Here is a 19,870-nt window from a genome sequence, read left to right on the forward strand (position 1 = left end):
GGTCGGAAGGCAGGGAGAAGGGGGACAAGGGCTGAGGAGTGCCTTTCGATGGGGAATCACCAGAGCTGAGGTCACAGGTGGGCGGACTGTGTCTTGCTGGCAGACGGGCTCTGTTTATCCAGAGATTCTCTTGCTCTGGGCTTTCCAGGTGGCTCAGCTGTAAAGAACCCACCTGCCAATGCAGGAGACGAAAAAGACATGGGTTCGATTCCTGGGTCGGGAAGATCTGAAGTAGGAGATGGCAACCCACTCTAGTATTCTTGCCTGGAGAATCCCCATGGCCAGGGAGCCTGGTGGGATTAGAGTCCTTGGGCCTGCAAAGAGTTGGACAAAACTGAGCGACTGAACACGAGTCAGACAGTGGGGGCACTGTTCAGGAAGAGCTGACTGTCCTCCTGAGGTGGGTTTCAGAGTGGGGCTGGGTTAAGCCCAGGCTGGTTTATACCGAGATCTGGCAGGAGAGGCTCATTGTCGTCACCAGGCAGAGAGACCTGTAACCTGCAGACAAGTGGGGATGCAGGAGGATTTCAAAGGGAAACAACTAATGCGTGGGGAGGGGTGTTAATAAGCAAAAAGAACTCCCATCCAAGGAAGGGGCGCCAGACCCTGTGAACCCTGACATCTGAGCTGAAGAGTGCATGGTCAGCACGCAGAGGAGCAGTTCTGATGGCCGCATTAGCGGCCCCCAGTTCTGTCTCATTGTCAGAATCAGCCAGGGAGCTTTAATAAGAAAAAATAATAGCTATGGTCAATCCCTGGCGGTGGTTTGGTTGTTAAGTCGTGTCCAACTCTTTGCAGTCCCGTGGACTGCAGCCCACCAGTCTCCTCTGTCCATGGGATTCTCCAGGCACGAATACTGGAGTGGGTCGCCATTTCCTTCTCCAGGGGATCTTCCCGACCCAGGGATCGAACCTGTGTCTCCTACATTGCAGGCGGTCTCCTGCATTACAGGTGGATTCTTTACTGAGGCACCAGGGAAGCCAGTCCCTATCCCTAGACTTTATTGGGATGGCTAGTGATACTGATGACCAACCAAGGCGGTGGTACCTGGGTTAGATGAGTGTGTTATTCAACATCAAAATAAATATTTGAGGGAGACAAGAATCAACACTCAGGCAACAAACCTTTGAGAACTTAACACCTGCCAGGCACTTCTGTGGCTTGTATCGAGGCAGATGGGGTCCCCTATCCTCAAGGAGTGTGCAGAATAGGTGATAAAACCTCTCCAAGCCTCACTTTCCTCATAAGTTCAATGGGACAAATACTGCTTTGAGCACAGGGTCTCCGTGAAATTTATGTGAAAGAGCAACGTGGTAACCAAGTCCCTAGCTTAGCATCTGGGCCATGGTAGTTTCCCCAGAGTTGTCTGCTGACCACAGTTGCTGATGCAGGACTTCTCTTTCAGTTCAAGAGCCATGTGAATTGAGGGTCTACACTGTGTCAGGGACGGTCCAGGCTTTGGAGGATATTGTTGTTGTTGTTGTTTTGGCCATACGGTGGCACGTGGGATCTTAAGTTCACCCAGCAGGGATCTAACCCACACCCCGTACAATGAAAGCTTGGAGTCTTAACCACTAGATTGGCAGGGAAGTCCCCAGGCTTTGGAGGATGTTGGAGTGAGGGGGACCTCATTTCGGTCCCCAGATAGCTTACAGTGCGATTGGGAGACAGCTGCGTTAAACCCTCAGCATTTCAGCATCTAGAATGCAAGCCCAGGCTGAGCATAGATACTTCATGCCCTGCTTTCTGTGAGTCTGGGGCCAGAGGGTAAAATGTCCAGGGAAGCTGCTTAGAGAGAATTCCAAAGGAAGTACTGGATTTTGCAGGATGAATAACGTTCTCTAGGCGAGCAAGGTGCTTGCAGGCAGCCGGGACTGGATGTGCAAACATTGGAAGGCTTGACAGAGGTGTGTTGGCTGCAGGGGCTTGGTGGGTGGGGTCTCTGGACCTTGCCTTCCAAGGTCTCTTTTTGTTGGTGGTGGTCGCTAAGTTGTGTCTGGATTCTTGCAACCCCATGGATGGTAGCCAGCCAGGCTCTTCTGTCCACGGGATTCCCTAGGCAAGAATACTGGAGGGGGGTTACCATTGCTTCTGCCAGGTGATCGTCCCCACCCAGGGATCGAACCCGCATCTCCTGAATTGCAGGCAGATTCTTTGCTGCTGAGCCACCGGGAAAGCCTCCAAGGTCTCTAGGCCCTTCATTCTTGTCCTCTGTTTCTCTCTCTCCTCCCTCTTTTCCTCCCCAGAATGGCACATACCAGGTGCAGACACTTGAAAAAGTTCATCTGCTTGATGTTTGATTTATCATTCAAACCTTCGGTAACTGGTTTCTAGTCTCATAAAATATTAAATACATCCATATATCGGATATCACATTTTGATATGTTTTCACGCCTCATTTGCCACCAAAGTCAAGGACAAACTCACATTTTTCATGGCATGGGGCCCAGATTTGTCCAAGTACAGTGTTTTATTATATCCCCTCACCCCAGCCCTCCATGCAGACCCGAATTTCTCAGGGTCTTGCTTGAGCGTCCCCACCGATAGCCCACTTGGCACTGACTATGGCATGCCTGGGGCAGAAAGGCAGCATATATCATCCCCGAGGAGGATTATTTGCATAGCATTGTAAACATTTGTGGAAGGGCAAGGTCTCTGCCAGACATCTCCAGATCCCTCATCGGACAGCAGTCAAGCCAGTGGCAGAGCCTGAGGGGGAGAGGCTGTGAGTACGTTCTTCTTTCCATCTGTTCTGGTTCCTGTGCATTCATCTGACATTTCATGAGCATCTATTAAATGACAGGCACTGAATTAGGCTCTGGGTATGTTAAGACGGTCAGTCAGACAGAGAAGGAGAAATATCATATGACATCCCTTATAAGTGGAATCTAAAAAGATATGAATGAGCTTACTTACACAATAGGAAGAGACTCACAGACTTAGAGAATGAACTCATGAGTGCGGGGGGAAGGGATAGTTAAGGGTTTGGGGAAGGTCAGGTACATACTGCTATATTTAAAATGGATGACCAACCAAAACCTATTGTGTAGCACATGGAACTCTGCTCAATGTTATGTGCCAGCCTGGATGGGAGGGAAGTTTGGGAGAGAATGGATACATGTGTAATGTATGGCTGAGTGTCTTCACTGTTCGCTTGAAACTATCACAACATTGTTAATTGGCTATACCCCAATACAAAATGTTTTTGGTGTTAAAAATTAAAAAGGTAGTAAACTATTGCCTCACCGTCAGAGGGGAAAGTATAGATGGCGTTCAGGGCAGTGAGTGCTACAGGTGTCCAGGGAGAAGCGTGTCAGAGGAGCTGTGAGCGTGGAGAGGAAGGCATGCAGCTCTCCCCTGGGGGGTGGGGAGAGGATGGGGCAGCAAGAAAGACTTCATAGAAGGAGGGAACCTTGCGTTTAGTTTTTGGCTAAGAATAAGAGGGCAGGCAAGGACATCCTGGGATGTGCCTTGGAGAAGCTGGGAGCTCCTCAGTGTGGCTGGGACTATAGGGTTTGGGGAGGAGCTTGATAGGCTTGAATGTACACAGGAGGTGAGGGTGGGCCATGGAGGGCCTTTGAAGCCATGAGGATAAAGGGATCTGGTTGTATCTCAGAGACTGTGAAGGTCCACTGAAGCGTTTTAATGGAGGGAATGCCGTGACCAGATGTGTAATTGGGGATGGTTTGGAGCAGGACAAGGGGAGAGTCAGAGAAGCCCGTCAGTCGGCTGCTTCTGTAACCCAGGGGAGAAGGAGGAGGGCTGGATCCAAGGGGAGAGGAGGAGGAACACGGCTCAGGAGAGATTTAGGACTTGAACTCGATGGTGTAACTGATACAGGGTTAGTGGCGCTAAGGCTGGGTCCCCCTAAATGTAGGCTTTGAGAACAGTATTTATATTGTAAGAGGTTTGTTTGGGGCATGATCATGGAAAACATCAGTGCCAAAGTGAGACAGGGAAGGAAAGGAAGCCGGTGAAAGGAGCTTAAAGGACAGGTGAGTGCTGTGGACTCATGGGGCTCAGTCCTGCTGGGGGCTTGCAGAGACAGTAGGGTGTTCCTCCTGATGTGCCAGGGAGTTGGGGTATAATCATCCAGATGCCATGTGTCTTTGGCTAAGGGTTGCCCCCATACCTAATGACCCAGCACTAGTCTGCAGGAGAAAGCCATCAGCCCAAAGTCATAGGTGCCTGCCATACAGGGATGATGCTTGCCAAGGGGATTCAAGCAGGGCACAGTTAGCATCTATACTGTTGGTACAAGAGAGGGGAGACAACTGGTTAGGTGGTGACGCCATTCAGAAAGAGACTGTGGGAGGAGTGGTCAATAGGGGGAGAAAGGGAGATGGCTAATTCTACTTTGGACATACTGAGTTGGAGGTGCCACAGAGAAACATCCAACAAGCGACTGAATGATGGGATCTAAAATTCAGGAGAGAGGAGTGGGCTCAAGACACAGAATCTGGCTCCATTCGGGTAGAGATGGAGTCTAAGTCGTGTACTAAGATTAAGTCACTTGGAGTCAGTTAATCTGAGTGCGTGGAACCTAAGCCAAGCGCTCAGATTAAGTCAGGCAGGCTGGGGCTAACAGGGGCTTCCCTGGTGGCTCAGATGGTAAAGAATCTGCCTGCAGTGCAGGAGACCAGGGTTCTATCCCTGGGTCGGGAAGATCCTCTGGAGAAGGGAATGGCAACCCACTCCAGTATTCTTGCCTGGAAAATCCCTTGGAAAGAGGAGCCTGGCAGGCTACAGTCCATGGGGTCGCAAAGAGTCAGACACAACTGAGTGATGAACACACAGACATACACAGAAGGGTTGGGAAGAACAGATGAATTTATGGAGCAAACTAAGGAAGAAAGCTCAGAAGCGAAGCGAGGAGTAACCAGAGGTAGAACAGACGAAAGCAATTGAGACCACGGAATCCCAGGGAGGAAGACGCTGGAGATGACAGACGTGCCAAGAGGTTCAGGAAGGTGAGGATGGGACAGGGTTGGGTGGGTAATGAGGAGGTTGTGGGTATTGGAGGAGCGTTTTCAGTTGAGTGGTGGGAACAAGATAAAGAGCAGAGGCAGCTGTATTAGGTTTATGTTCAAGGAAGAGTCAGGGTCAACGTGACATTTAGGAGTGTATTCTGGAACTGGTGTGCGAGACTGGAGAGAGGAGACGCTGTAAAGGAGCGGCTGGGAGGGTCCTGGTCTGGGACGTGGCGGTGGGCATAGAAAGGAAGAGGCGGGTGGGGCGCGGCAGCCTGCAAAGAAGGCTCGATAACGCTCAGAGTCGCTAGGCTTGGGGGCACATCTGCAGCGGCTCTCCGGGCCATCCCTCCGGTCACACTCCGCCAGGAGTCCGCAGAGTCAGCTGTATCAAGAGTGTCTGTGTTCAAGGGTGGGGTGCTGTTGTCATTGACCTACGTGGTCTCTGCCATCCCCCTTCTGAGGGGGTGACCTTGGCCACGCTCCTGATCCTTCTGAGACTTCTTTCTGTGTACAGAGGCAGAGGTGATGGCCGACATGCCCGCGTCCTGAGCTGTGAGGCTCCAACAGCTGGTGGTTTCGGAGCCTTGCATAGGGTGTGCCAACCTGTCTGGGTTTTTCACTACGCTCAGAACCACCATCAGGGCCTGTGGCTTCGGTGGGCCTGGGACAGTGCCCCGTGGAGCTGGCCTCGCTTCTCTGCTTGCTGGACTTTGAGGCCCCAGCTCACTTTTCTGGAAGTGCCAGTGTGCGCTGACCTTGACTGCTCCCCGTCAAGGTGGACAGGCCTGGCTGGATTGCAGCCTGTGGACAAAAAAGTGACCGGCCAGCAGGAGCCTTTTTTCCCCTTTCTCTTCTTCGATTCAGGACTGGTCTGTAGCCCACTGGTTTCAGGGAGGTGACTGAATCTGCTTTGCTGAATTATAATAGCAAATTGATTTTATAGCCGCCAGTGTCTGTAACACATTCCAAGTCAACTTGGGATAGCGCTGTTGTGGGGTAATAGCATTTTAATTATGTGTGTATCTAGTCTGGCTAAACGCTGGAGGCCTGGGGCAGAGACTCAACCCCAGTGCTCCCCGGTCCCTCTCTCCCCCTTACGTCTGGTCTGCTGAACCACTATCAGAGATGTTACACCGGGAGCCCAGCCCTCTCCTGCCTCAGGGATTGGGGAAGCTGAGCAGTTGGGGGTGAGGTTGAAGATGACTCTGGGCTTGCATCTGTTTCAGATTTTCCTCCCCTTTAACACGTCCTCTGTCCCCCTCTCTCTGCTCCTTCCTTCTCAGCCTCTTTGTATCTTTACTGCTCAGTGCTTTGTCAGCTTTGCCTGCTACCATTCTTTCCTCCTCTGCACTGAGTTTTTCTCTCACCCTTTTCTCTGTTCTCTCTTCTCATGTGCTGTGTGGTCTTCGGCAAGTTGCTTACCCTCTCTGAGCCACAGTTCTCTCATTTATAAGTTGAGGTGGTTAGACTAAGTGGTCTTGGTGATCCTTTGGTGCTAATGTGATTCCTCCCCGTGTCCTGCCCTCTCCCCTCCCACCTGCCTTCTCTTTTGTTTTCTCTCCTTCATTTCTCAGCTTCAATTACTTTTATGGCCCGCCTGCATGTGGGCCAGACAGCGGTGATGAAGGCAGGGAGCAGGAATTTCCCCTCTCCACCATAAGAGTGGAGGCCTGAGTTGCCTTTTGTGATCCCTGAGCCACCCAGAGGAGATGGATTTAGTGAGGAGCTGACTTGCTCCCCTCCCCCAGAACAGCCAAGTAATTGAAGAAAACATGAATGTTAATGACGCATGTAGCATTTGGAAGTTAGAGGGGTGATTAATATGTTGTAAGTTGTATATTAACACCTTTGCAGTGGCATAATGAAGACAAAATATACACTTGTAGACGAGATTGTTTACTCTTGCTGGCCCCTGAAGCCTCAGAAAACGTGGGGTTGCTGTGTGTGTGGCCAGTGGGCATGGGAGAGGGACCTCTTTCTGGCATTGAGGTTCTGGCCCACGATCTTTGTCACCTGAGCAGAGGACAGGAGCATGGCAGGCAGGGGACTTGGGATCAGCAGGGGGACAAGATCGAGGGCACCATCATTTGGGAGCAGCCCCCCCAGAAGACAGGGTGGCATGTTCTTCATGGCTTGGGGAGCTGACTCTTAAGTTTTCAAAAGAACTTCAGGAGAGGGTGGCTATCTCCAGATGGCACCCACTTCGAGGGGGTGAAGTGCAAGAAGGATGAGGGAGAGAGGAGCGCCCTGCAGCGTCTCAGGCTTCAGGAGCTCAGCAATTAGCCCTCCTGCTCTGGGGAGGTCTGCGCTGCTGGACTGGGCATCCTTGTTAAGTTACAGGCCAGGTCCAAGGAAGCGTGTGGATGGAAAACTCTTACTTGCCTCTTATTCCCCACTGATGCTCCGTCAGCCCTTTTAGAGCCAGAATCCAAGGGTGTGGGGAGTCTTGAACGAACCTTTAGGCCACATGTTACAATTTCCAATTGGAAGTGAGAAGGAGAGACTTTGTTTTGGGCTCACAGCTTAAGGCAGAACCAGAGGGACTGGCTCTCTGGGGTTGCTTCTCAGGGATTCGGGACTAAGTGCTAGGACCGAGAGCCACAGTTCATTCCTTTGACCGCGTGGACCTGTGGGTAGTTCAGTGGTCCAAGAGGCTAAGGAGAAATTCAGTTACACACTCCACCCTGTAGTTATGAAATCTGGAATAGGAGTAGAAGGCAGATAGATTCATATCCCGTCCCTGGATCTGCTGGCTGTGTGGCTGTGACAAAGTTGTTTCATCTCCCTGGGCCTCAGTCAACCTGCTTATCACACAGGAGTGATAATGCTGAATATCCTAAACACACATTCTGAAAAATTATTTGAGTCAGTGTGTGTGTGTGTTTGTGCGCGTGTGCACGTGTGTGTATGTATGAGAGAGAGATACCAAGTACAGCTTCTGGCACAGAACAAGACAGGTACTCAGAAGATGGTGATGTATGATAATTTTCGTTTCTGTCACTGTCATCATCGGCTTTCCTGGCCGCATCCTGTGTGTGCAGCCGCCTCCTGCTTGTCCTTCAGGATTCAGCTTAGTCACCTCCTCTGGGCATATTGCCTCACCTCCCACCACCCCAGTCTGGATGCCACACCCTCCAGTGTGCTCTCCTCCATCTACATTGTCCCTAGAATTTGTATGTCTTTCTCCTCTATCTGACGTGAAGCTCAGTGAGCAGGGATTGTGTTTCATTCTCCCTGGATCCTCAGCACCAGCCTTTGGTAACTATTCATGGAATGAATGAATGACCTAACTCTAGGCCTGGAGGGCACAGCGTGAAATGAAGCCAGTGGATGTGAACATAGCTGTTCATTTTCCAAGATTAATCATACATGCTTCCGTGCTGTGCAGAGAACACTGTGCTTTGGGGTTTAGAGCATTCCCCCGACCCCTACAAGCGACAGAGAGCCTGTGACACAGGTTATCTCCTTATATGACCAACTGCAACTCAAGTCCTGCTGAGTCCTTCTTTTCTGGATTCTTGGTTCATTCTTCTTGCAACACGGTTGTCATTTGCCTTGTCCTGTGATCACTTGCTTCCATAACTGACTTCCACCAAGCTCTTTGGGGATTCATCCCATTGTTGTTGTTCAGCCATGCAGTCATGTCCAGCTCTTTGCCACTCCACGGACTGCAGCACACCAGGCTTCCCTGTGCTTTACCATCTCCCGGGGCTTGCTCAAACTCATGTCAGTTGAGTCAGTGATGCCATCCAACCATCTTGTCCTCTGCCATCCCCTTCTCCTCCTGCCTTCAATATTTCCCAGCATCAAGGTCTTTTCTAGTGAGTCAGCTATTCTAATCAGGTGGCCAAAGTATTGGAGGTTCAGCTTTAGCATCAGTCCTTCTAGTGAATATTCAGGCTTGATTTCCTTTAGAATTGACTGGTTTGATTTTCTTGCAGTCCAAGGGACTCTCAAGAGTCTTCTCCAACACCATAGTTCAAAAGCATCAGTTCTTCGGCACTCAGCCTTCCTTATGGTCCAAATCTCACATCCATATATGACCACTGGAAAAACTATAGTTTTGACTATATGGACCTGCTTTTTAATATGCTGTCTAGATTTGGCATAGCTTTTCTTCTAAGGATCAAGCGTGTTTTCATTTCATGTCTGTAGTCACCATCTACAGTGGTTTTGGAGCCCAAGAAAAGAAAGTCTCTCACTGTTTTTATTGTTTCCCATCTATTTTCCATGAAGCAACAGGACCAGATGCCATAATCTTAGTTTTCTGAATGTTGAGTTTTAAGCCAGTTTTTTTTTTTTAACTCTCTTTTTCATGTTCATCAAGAGGCTCTTTAGTTCCTCTTCACTTTCTGCCATAAGGGTGGTATCCTCTGCATATCTGAGATTATTGATATATCTCCTGGCAATCTTGATTCCAGCTTATGCTTCTTCCAGCCTAGCATTTCTCATGATGTACTCTGCATGTGAGATAAATAAGCAAGGTGACAAATATACAGCCTTGATGTACTCCTTTCCCGATTTTGAGCCAGTCTGTTGTTCCATGTCCAGTTTTAACTGTTGCTTCTTGACCTGCATACAGGTTTCATAGGAGGCAGGTAAGGTGGTCTGGTATTCTGATCTCTTTAAAAATTTCCCACAGTTTGCTGTGATCCACACAGTCAAAGGCTTTAGCATAGTCAATGAAGCAGAAGTAGATGTTTTTCTGAAATTCTCTTGCTTCTCTATGATCCAGCAGATGTTGGCAACTTGATCTCTGGTTCCTCTGCCTTTTCTAAATCTAGCTTGTACACCTGGAAGTTCTTGGTTCACGTACTGTTGAAGCCCAGCTTGGAGAATTTTGAGCATTACTTTGGAGAGCAATTGTGCAGTAGTTTGAACATTCTTTGGCATTGCCTTTCTTTGGGGTTGGAATGAAAACTGACCTTTTTCAGTCCTGTAGCCACTCTTGACTTCCTACTTTTGCATTCCAGCCCCCTATGATGAAAAGGATACCTTTTTTGGTGTTAGTTCTGAAAGGTCTTGTAGGTCTTCTTCGGCGTTAGTGGTTGGGGCATAGACTTGGATTACTGTGATATTGAATGGTTTGCCTTGGAAACAACCAGAGATCATTCTGTCATCTTTGAGACTGAACCCAAGTTCTGCATTTCAGACTCTCTTGTTGAGTATGAGGGCTATTCCATTTCTTCTAAGGGATTCTTGCCCACAGTAGTAGATATAATGGTCATCTGAATTAAATTTGCCCATTCTGGTCCATGTTAGTTCACTGATTCCTAAAATGTCAGTGTTCACCCTGTGCTCTCCCATGGCTGTCTGTATTGGACACCTGTTGCCACTGAGAACTGCCTGGGTGTCCACTTGTATAGACGCTGCTGCTAGTCGGGTATGCATGGTATATCAGTGAATGAATGCATGAGTGATTTCTTACTCTAGTTCTAGTAGGAGCCTATTCAGCTATTGCCTTATTATGTGGTATGCCAGTTTTTCTACTTATCCAGAGTTCTTAGTTCCCGGAAACCAAGGATCTTTTTTTTTTTTTTGCTGTGCCACATGGCATGTAGGATCTTAGTTTCCCTACCAGGGATTGAAGCTGTGCCCACTGCTTTGAAGGCTTGGAGTCTTAGCCGCTGGACCGCCAGGGAAGTTCCACAAGGATCTTATTAAATACTTCTGTGTTCTCATAGTACTGGATAAATCAGTTTGAATGGCTAATTAATTACTGATTGATTTCCTCAAATTTTCTATCCTATTAAGACTTTTGAAGCAAAAAAAATGAAAGAGTCTTATTAGCCTTGTTAAGGAGTGACAATATTTGAAAGAATTGACCAAGGTTGCGTCCCAGTGATGAAACATATGGCATATGGGATTCCACATGATGGGTGGAAATCCTGAGAGTTTTTCTAATCATTTCCTCACAGGCACTAATTACTTTAATGAAGGCAAAAGATCTCAGTTAAAGAGAATTATTAGACTTGGACAATAGAAGTTGTCAATGTAGCCCTCATTAAAACCTTAGTTAATTGAGTTGCCTTGTGCTGGGTGGTCACTGGCTTTGGGCTTTCCCAGCGATATCTGTGGAAAGAAAGCAGGACATCCCTGCTGGCCCAGTGGTTGAGAATCTGTGTACCAGTGCAAGGGACACAGATTCTATCCCTGATCTGGAAGATCCCACATGCTGCAGGGCAACTAAATCCACAAGCCACAGCTGTTAAGGCCACATACCATAACTAATGAAGCCTGTGCTCCCCAGTAAGAGAAGCCACCACAATGAGAAACTTCTACACTGTTACAAAGAGTAGCCCCTGCTGACCACAATCAGAGAAACCCTGTGCAGAGAAACAAAGTATCAACTCAGTAAAAATAAAATAAACTTAAAATAAAGTAAATTTAAAAATATCAAACCACTGGGGAAAAAAAGGATGGCCGAGGGTCTCTGCTCATTCTGGGCCAGGCTGAGGCCATGGCAACTCTGAGCTTTCCCCACCCTGCATGTGGAGTTCTGAGCTAGGGGCGCTGGAGGAGGGTGGTAGGGGGAACTCAGGGGAAAATGAATTGACTGCCCACACCTTGGAGTCCTCTCCCCTGGGGAGGGGAGAGGAGTTATGAGCTCATGATGTGAACTTGAGTGCTTGTGGGAGAAAAAAAACGTTTCAAACCAGCTACCAACCTAATCAGTAGATCTCTGTGTGTGAGTGATAGGGTGCGAGGATAAATAGTCATTCGAGGCCTGAAGGGTTGGTCTCTGCATGTCATCTTGGAGTATGACAATGATGAGAATAACTAACACCTGCATATAGGAGAAGGCAATGGCAACCCACTCCAGTACTCTTGCCTGGAAAATCCCATGGACGGAGGAGCCTGGTAGGCTGCAGTTCATGGGGTCGCACAGAGTTGGACACAACTGAAGCGACTTAGCAGCAGCAGCAGCCTATAGGAGTGACTAAGGGAGCTTGGGTTCTAAGGAAGTTGCAGAGACCCAAGTTTATGGCCGAGCTCAGCCGCTTACTAGCTGACTGACCTCTGGCAAGTGACTTACAGCCTCTGCTTCTCCATCTCTTTTGTGAGGTATCATAATAGATGACTCCTCTGTCTTTTGTGCAAGGTGACATGTTCTCCACCTGGGACTAGAACCTAGGTCTTATCAATTCATGGCCTACGCTTTGTACACACTACTGTGGAGGGAAAGGGGACTGTGTATGTTTAATTAGCTGGTGTTGGGAAGAGCTTTGGAGATACAAAGCTCTTGATAAGTGGTAATCCTCTTAAATCTGTGTAGGGCTGATGTGTGAATGGAATATACAAGGCAAACAGCCTTGGGGGAATTGACGAGGAGGGCAGGGCGGCCCAGACAGAGCAACGGAGAGAGAGAGAGAGAGAGAAAATGAGTGAGTGAGTGTGGAGCGTGTGCACACAAGTTTGTCTGTGTGTCTGTGGATGCACATGTATCATTTTTGCTCACCTTGCTGCTGCTGCTGCTAAGTCGCTTCAGTCGTGTCCAACTTTGTGTGACCCCATAGATGGCAGCCCACCAGACCCCGTCCCTGGGATTCTCCAGGCAAGAACACTGGAGTGGGTTGCCATTTCCTTCTCCAATGCATCAAAGTGAAAAGTGAAAGTGAAGTCACTCAGTCATGTCCGACTCCTAGCGACCCCATGGACTTCAGCCTTCCAGGCTCCTCCGTCCCTGGGATTCTCCAGGCAAGAACACTGGAGTGGGGTGCCATTGCCTTCTCCAATGCATGAAAGTGAAAAGTGAAAGTGAAGTCACTCAGTTGTGTCTGCCTCTTCTAGACCCCATGGACTGCAGCCTACCAGACTCCTCCGCCCATGGGATTTTCAAGGCAAGAACACTGGAGTGGGGTGCCATCGCCTTCTCCGTTGCTCACCTTGAGGGTGCTTCAAAGTGATGGGTAGGGATTAAAGTATCAGATGGGACCAACAGGAGACCTCCATGTCTTTGCATCCCAGGAGTTCTGGGATTCTCTCCTTGGTTGGAAGGTGACCCCGGGTTCTGGGGCAGAGAAGCATGGAAGTTCTGAGGGCACATCTGTGTGGCCTGGGGAGGTGTTAAAGAAGAACCTGGTGCAGAGTGAGCTCTCTGCTTGCTGCCCTGCTCATTCAGCGTCTCAGGATGCTTATAACATTTGAAAATTGGCCTGATGCTTCCTTCTGGCAAAGTTGCCAGTCCTGCTGTAGCCTGGAATTGGGGGATCTGTGAACTCAGAGACACTCTGTTCTGCTTTGACTCAGTGGCGGACAATCTGTTTTCCCCTAGGAGCTGGGTTTTGGTCTTCAGTTATCAGTCAGTGCGCTCTCTCCTCTGTTCCCTCCTCCTCCCCATAAGGAGGCTCCTCCCACATCCTCACTGGCTTCCTTCTTTTGCCTTCCTCCTTTCCTCTGCTGGTGGTGAGAGCACGCTGCTTTTGGCCAGCCAGAAGCCGACCTGGGGTTGAAGATGTAAGTGCTTATAGTTCCTTGCGGGGGGTGGGGGTGGGGTGGGATGGGGGGATCCCAGGAAACAATCATTTCCTTGAGAAGCGAGACCACAGAGGAGAAGAGGATATAGAGCAGCTTGTAGGTTACACTATGGGCAACCACCACCCAGCCTCACTAGGGACAGTGGGAGAGCGTACAGGGCATCCGAGAGCAAGGTGTCCTGTTGGCCGCAGACCAGAGATTGTGACACTTGGGCCCTGCGTGTGTACCTGGGCTGCATGGGTTCCAGGGACCAGAAAGTTCTCAGGTGAGCTGCAGGTGCCTGAGGCTGGACGCCCTTGAATTGGGGAGCATGAGTGGAAGTGACCAGGGCCCCGCAGCTCCTCCTGGCCACCCCGAACCACCCTGGAGACCAGACCTGTACTCAGCTGCTGGGTACGGGCAGCTCCTCGGGCCATAACCCACTCACATGGAGATGCCAGCTGCCCTCTGGGGTTGGGAGCATGTCTGCAATTTTTTATTTCCTGAAGAGCCTGAGGGTGACCTGATTTATGAGAACTGCAAACAAATGGAGAGCTTCCAGCATGCTAGGCGCTCGGTCCTTTTCCTGCACACCTCGCTTTGCTTCTCTCTCTGTAGCCCATGAAACAGGATAATTTCTTTTGTAAATTTTGGCTGTGCAGGCTCTTTGTTGTGGCTCGGGGGCTTTCTGTATTTGCAGTGTGCCAGCTTAGTTGCTCTGTAGCATGTGAGGTCTTAGTTCCCCAACCCGGGATCAAACTCATGTCCCCTGCATTGGAAGGTGGATTCTTAACCACTTGGGCCACCAGGGAAGTCCCTTTGAAAAAAATAAGGTAGAGATGGAAATTACTTTCTAGTTGGGGCAACTGAGGCAAAGAGTGAAGTGATTCACTCCAGTTCACATAGTTGGTGGTGGAAGAAATGGCAACTCATTCTAGTTTCCTTGCCTGGAAAATTCCATGGACAGAGGAGCCTGGTGGGCTACAGTTCATGGGGTCAGTGTCAGGCACGACTGAGCAACTGAGCGTACCCACACCCACACAAACACACACACACACACACAGAGTTGGTAGGAGGCAGGTTCATAACTCTGACCAGGGGCCTTCACTCTGCCCTGTACCAGCTCTTCTGCCTCATCTCAGGATCCACAATGCCTGCTGATGCCAACTGGCATGTCCCAAAGTGCTGACAGACTGGGTGGGCTTCTTCCGTGGGCCTCCTGTGTATAAGGATACCCGAATGAGATCAACTCTAAGTGTGTGTTAATAACTCCCCTGAATTGTGGATTGATGAGGACCTGGGCCTAGGGGGACAGGAATTGCCTTTAAATCAGGTTCTGAAGAACATCCCAGCCTCTAAGCCCTGGATAAATTTGTCTCTGCCTGGCAGGGCCTGGCAGCTGCTGGTGGCCCAGCTCCCGCATCATTACCAGGAAGCCCAGCCCTGCCAGTGCCTGCTTGTCACTTTCTTTGTCCCAGGGAGCCCCTGGAGACCTTAAGGAACACGTTCCACCTGTTGGGCCTGGCTGGCGCTCTCCCTGCCCGCAAGGCCTGAAACAATGACTTCGCTGTTGGGCTTCATGATCATCACTTGTGGGCAGGGAACCCCAGGGACCTGTTCAGCTGGGCGCTCACTTCCATTTTAATCAGGGCCAAAGAGTCCTGGAGTGGGAATAGGGGATCTTGATTTAAGTCCCACTAATTACCATGCATCCTTGTACTTCTGTTTTCTGGGCCTTAGTTTCCTCATGTGCTGAGGATGGAACCTAATGTCCCTTCCATTCGCAAAGTGCCAGGAGTCAGAGAGAGGCAGGAGGTCGTTGGGTTACAGAGAGGGCAGAGGATTAATGGCTGATTTCAGACACTGGTCTCCCTAGGGATCCAGCTGTTTGCTAGCTGACAGTTCAAGCACCCAGGACCCTGAGAACAGTCCCAGAGACCTTGGACCCTGCCTGTCCCCAGAGCTTGAAAGCATGGCTGGCCTTGGGCCTCCGTGGGAACAGGGGGCAGAGGGAAGAACAGGGAGATGGTGCATGGAGGGTGGGGGAGCGAGCTGTGGACACAGCCAGAGTTGAGTGGCTGGAGTCTGGCCCAGCCCCAGGCGCAGAGGGGCGGCTGGAATGGGCCAGGTCATGATGGATTGTTCCTGCTTGACATCTGGGCCGATAACCCCAGCACTAAGGGATCCCTGGGAGTGGCAAAGCTGGAACTCAGTTGTAAAGACAGCGATGGAGAACAGAGCTTCCGTAAGGGGGTCTTGAGGAAGAGCCTGCTGGGTCGTTCTTTCAAATTGGCTGTGACAGAGATGTCCCCCAAGGAGCCATGCTCAGCTCCATCTCTCACCAGATGGAAGCTAGCTGCTTTGGTCCAGAGGATTTGGCTCTGTTACTGCCAACAGGGTGGATGAATTAGGAGGGCGGCCCCACATTGCCTCAGTCCGTAGTCTGTGTTTTCGCAAAGAAGAAAGTAACATCGTCGAGCACCTACTATGTGCCAGGCTCTGTGCTCCACTCCAGGGTATTCACAGATGGATCAGGCAGAGACCCTTCCCTCCAGGGGCTTAGGTCCTAGGGGCAGAGGCAGGCCACTGTCAGACATTCCCGGCATTTGTGGAACATGAATGCGGAAGAGGAGGGTGTGCCACAGAGGAGAGATGGTTGGAACTTCCCCAGAGGATTTACTGGGGAAGACTGAGGGTGAGGGGGCGGGTGTGGGTGGATTTCTTTCTGGGGAAACTTCACAAGCAGAGGCATCATGGCAGGATTGTGTCCCTGCCCTGCATGGATGAGCTGAGGGAATTCAGGCTGGATCCATAACAAACACCCGGGAACAGTGGGCAGCTCTGGTCCCTATGCAGGAAGGGAGGCTGAGCCTTGAGTGGGAAGCAGAGGGATTGGAGATGGGCATGCACGAGGCACCAAGCCCCCAAGGACATTCAGGTAATCAAAGGCCAGCATGGGAACCCAAGTTGGACCTTGAGAAGGCAATTTTCAGACATGTGAATGGGGTGCTCAGATTTTACCAGGTTCCCCTCTGCAACAGGCCATGAACCACTGTGTTTTGCTTGCATTGAACAAGCCTACGACTCACTGTACTTGCCTGTGCAAGTGAAACCAGGACCCCCTCTGCGTCAGGCCGTTTCACTGGGCTTTTGCTCCAGGTTCCTTGGCCTCTGCATGATCTGTCTGAGTGGGTCTAGGTAATGGGTAAGTGTGGCTGGAGCAGTAAGTTCACTTAGGACTCAGATCCTCACTGAGAACCTTCTCTGAGCCCTGTGGATGTTGGCAAAATGTTATGTATATGTAGCCATGTGTGTTTCTCTGGGAAAGAGTCTGAAATGTTCTTTTTTAGGAAAAATTTTTTCCTTTTTTTAAAAATAATTTTTGTTGGAGTATAGTTGTTTTAAAATGTTGCATTAGTTTCTACTGTACATATATGAGCAAAATGAGTCAACTGTACATATATAATATATTCCCTCCCTTTTGGATTTTCTTCCCATTTGCTGCTGCTACTCCTAAGTTGCTCCAGTCGTGTCCGACCCTGTGCGAACCCATAGACGGCAGCCCACCAGGCTCCCCCATCCCTGGGATTCTCCAGGCAAGAACACTGGAGTGGGTTGCCATTTCCTTCTCCAGTGCAGGAAAGTGAAAAGTGAAAGTGAAGTCGCTCAGTCCTGTCCGACTCTTCGTGACCCCATGGACTGCAGCCTACCAGGCTCCTCCATCCATGGGATTCTCCAGGCAAGAGTACTGGCGTGGGGTGTTCCTTCCCATTCAGGTTACCGTAGAGCTCTGAGTTGAGTTCCCTGTACTATACGTATGTTCTCATTAGTTGTCTAGTTTATACATAGCGTCAACAGTGTGTATGTGACGATCCCAGTCTCTCCATTCATCCCACCCTGCTTTCCCCCTTGGTATTCATATATTCATTCTCTACATCTGTATCTCTATTTCTGCTTTGCAAATAAGATTATGTGCACCATTTTTCTAGATTTCGCATATACACATTAATATATGATATTTGTTTTTCTCTTTCTGACTTATTTCACTCTGTTTGACACTCTCTAGATCCACCCATGTCTCTGCAAACAATCAGATTCTCAAAATAGTCTTTTACCTCCCAAACAGTTAAGGTTAGAACTGTTGAGACAGGCTCTGTCTGCCTTGCCCTCCATTGTATTACCGGCGCTAAGGGCTTGTCTTAGCCTGTTTGGGCTTCTCTAACAAATTACCATAGCTTGGCTGGCTTACAAACAACAGAAATTCATTTCTGTCGGTTCTGGAGGCTGGGATGTCTAAGATCAGGGTACTGGCAGCTTTGGTGTAGCCATCTTTTTTTTGCTGTAACCTCACATGGTAGAAGGGGCAAGGAAGCTCTTTGGGGCCTGTTTTCTTTTTGAACTTTTTTCTTTGTATTGGAGTATAGCCAATTAACAATGTTGTGATAGTTTCGGGTGGGCAGCAAAGGTGCTCAGCCATGAATATGCGTGTATCCATTCTCCCCCAAACTCCCCACCCATCCAGGCTGCCACATAATATTGAGCAGAGTTCCCTGTGCTGTACAATAGGTCCTTGTTGGTTATCCATTTAAAATATATCAGTGTGTATATGACATTCTCAAACTCCCTAACTATCCTTTCTTTGGGGGCCTCTTTTGTTAATGGGACTAATCCCAGCGCAAAGGTTCCACCTTCATGATCCGATCATCTCCCAAAGGCCCCACCTCCTAATGTTTGATACCATCACATTGGGGTTTTGGATTCCAACCTATGAATTCTGGGGGAAACACAAACCTTCAGTTTATAGCAGTGCTTGATAAGTAATCACTAGATGACTAGGGTTCCATGGGGTCGCAAAGAGTTGGGCATGACTGAGCGACTAACACTTTCACTAACAGTTTTCCTAGGTGATTGAAAGGAATAAGGTTCATAAATTTTTTAAGGCAGATGTTCACAGCCCTGTGGAAAAGCTCTTGTTCAGCTTGTTTAACAAGCACTTATTTAGCTCCAGTGGTGTGCCAGGTAGTAAGTACAGTACTATCACTGCTCCTGTTGACATCGGCACTGCTGTGTCTTCAGCTCCACCCAGCCCCCTGTTTATGATGTGCCAAGCATCATGCTAAGCCCTTTACAAACACAATCTCATTTAATCCTTACAACTGTCCAATGAGGTCGACATCGTTACCCCCATTTTAAAGACAAGGCTCCGAGAACGGCTAAGTCACTTGCCAAAGATCACGCAATCACTGGCAAAGCTCTCATTCCCATCCGAGTCTGCCTAGTTCCAAAACCTGTATACTCAGCCACTATTTCAGGGCTGGGTGGCTCAGTGCTGAGAACTAGGACTCTTTCCTGTTTCTCCAGATTGGCTGAATTCTCTTTGGCTGAGATATGACTGGCCACATCTGCCATCTCAGGCTGCCCAGCCCAAAGTCCCTGTCCACTGGGAAAGGAACTCTGAGTCCTGGGTGAGAGGAGGAAAGCAGCAGGGCACAGGGAGCCTGGAGGGCTGGCCCGGGGTTCCTGCAAGCCCTCTCCCCAGGGGAACCTTTCTCACTGTCTGCTTTCTAGTCTCTGATCAGCTGACTGCTGGGAGGACATCCTGCTAGGACAAGATCAGGGCACTGGGCACTTGGAGCTGTCAGGGAGAAATATGGGCATCATTTCAACAGGTAATCACAGGATATTGTGAGCTTGTTCAGTGCAAAGAAAGCTCCAATGGCACAGAAATCCTCTCCCAGATAATCAATGGACATTGCACCTAAGGGATTTCCTGTGGATGGCCACAAAGGAGTCTTCCCTGGGGCCCTGGTGGTGGCATGAAGTGCTGGGCTGGAGGGGCTGGCAGGAGTGGTGGCTGTGATGTCCAAGGGGCCGATGAGAGGTTAAGGGGAGTGGGGGAGAGAGTGCCTTTGCCTCTGATCAGGAGTTTAGAGACTGCATTTTAGCCCCATCTGGGTCACTTATACAAAAACTTGGCAAAGTTGTCGTTTTTCTGGAGCCTCAGTTTCCTCCTCTCTGAAGTAGAGGGGCTTGATTGCATGGATTTGGTCAGTTCAGACACTCTGATTCTGCCATCTCTAGAGGCTCCTCAGCTGGAATGTCAAGACAAAAATCCTTTGTAATAATCAACATGGGCAGGTTGTAGAGCTTGTGCATGTCTTCATGTGTATCTTTTATTAGTAGTAGCAACAAACATGCAACAGCTAACATTCCTTGAGGATGCAGGACATATTAGGCTCTATGGAAAGTACACTATTTCTTTTATCCCTCATGTGCTAAGTGCTAAGTTGCTTCAGTTGTGTCCGACTCTCTGCGACCCTATGGGCTGTAGCCCACCAGGCTCCTCCGTCCATGGGATTCTCCAGGCAAGAATACTCAACCCCATGGAGTGGGTTGCCATGCCCTCCTCCAGGAAGTCTTCCCAACCCAGCCCTCATAAC

The 19,870-nt window shown here is 49.5% G+C and overlaps 1 protein-coding gene across 1 annotated transcript in view; it reads left to right on the top strand.

Moving 5' to 3' along the window:
• The first annotated feature begins 13,372 nt into the window (after positions 1-13,372).
• Positions 13,373-19,870, top strand: part of GRIK4 (glutamate ionotropic receptor kainate type subunit 4) — a 401,304-nt gene continuing 394,806 nt past the window's right edge. The window contains 1 exon segment of the mRNA XM_042232998.1: positions 13,373-13,430. The gene's annotated coding sequence lies outside the window, so the exon portion shown is untranslated.

This window comes from Ovis aries, chromosome 15, assembly GCF_016772045.2.
Source record: "Ovis aries strain OAR_USU_Benz2616 breed Rambouillet chromosome 15, ARS-UI_Ramb_v3.0, whole genome shotgun sequence".
Classification (NCBI taxonomy): domain Eukaryota; kingdom Metazoa; phylum Chordata; class Mammalia; order Artiodactyla; family Bovidae; genus Ovis; species Ovis aries.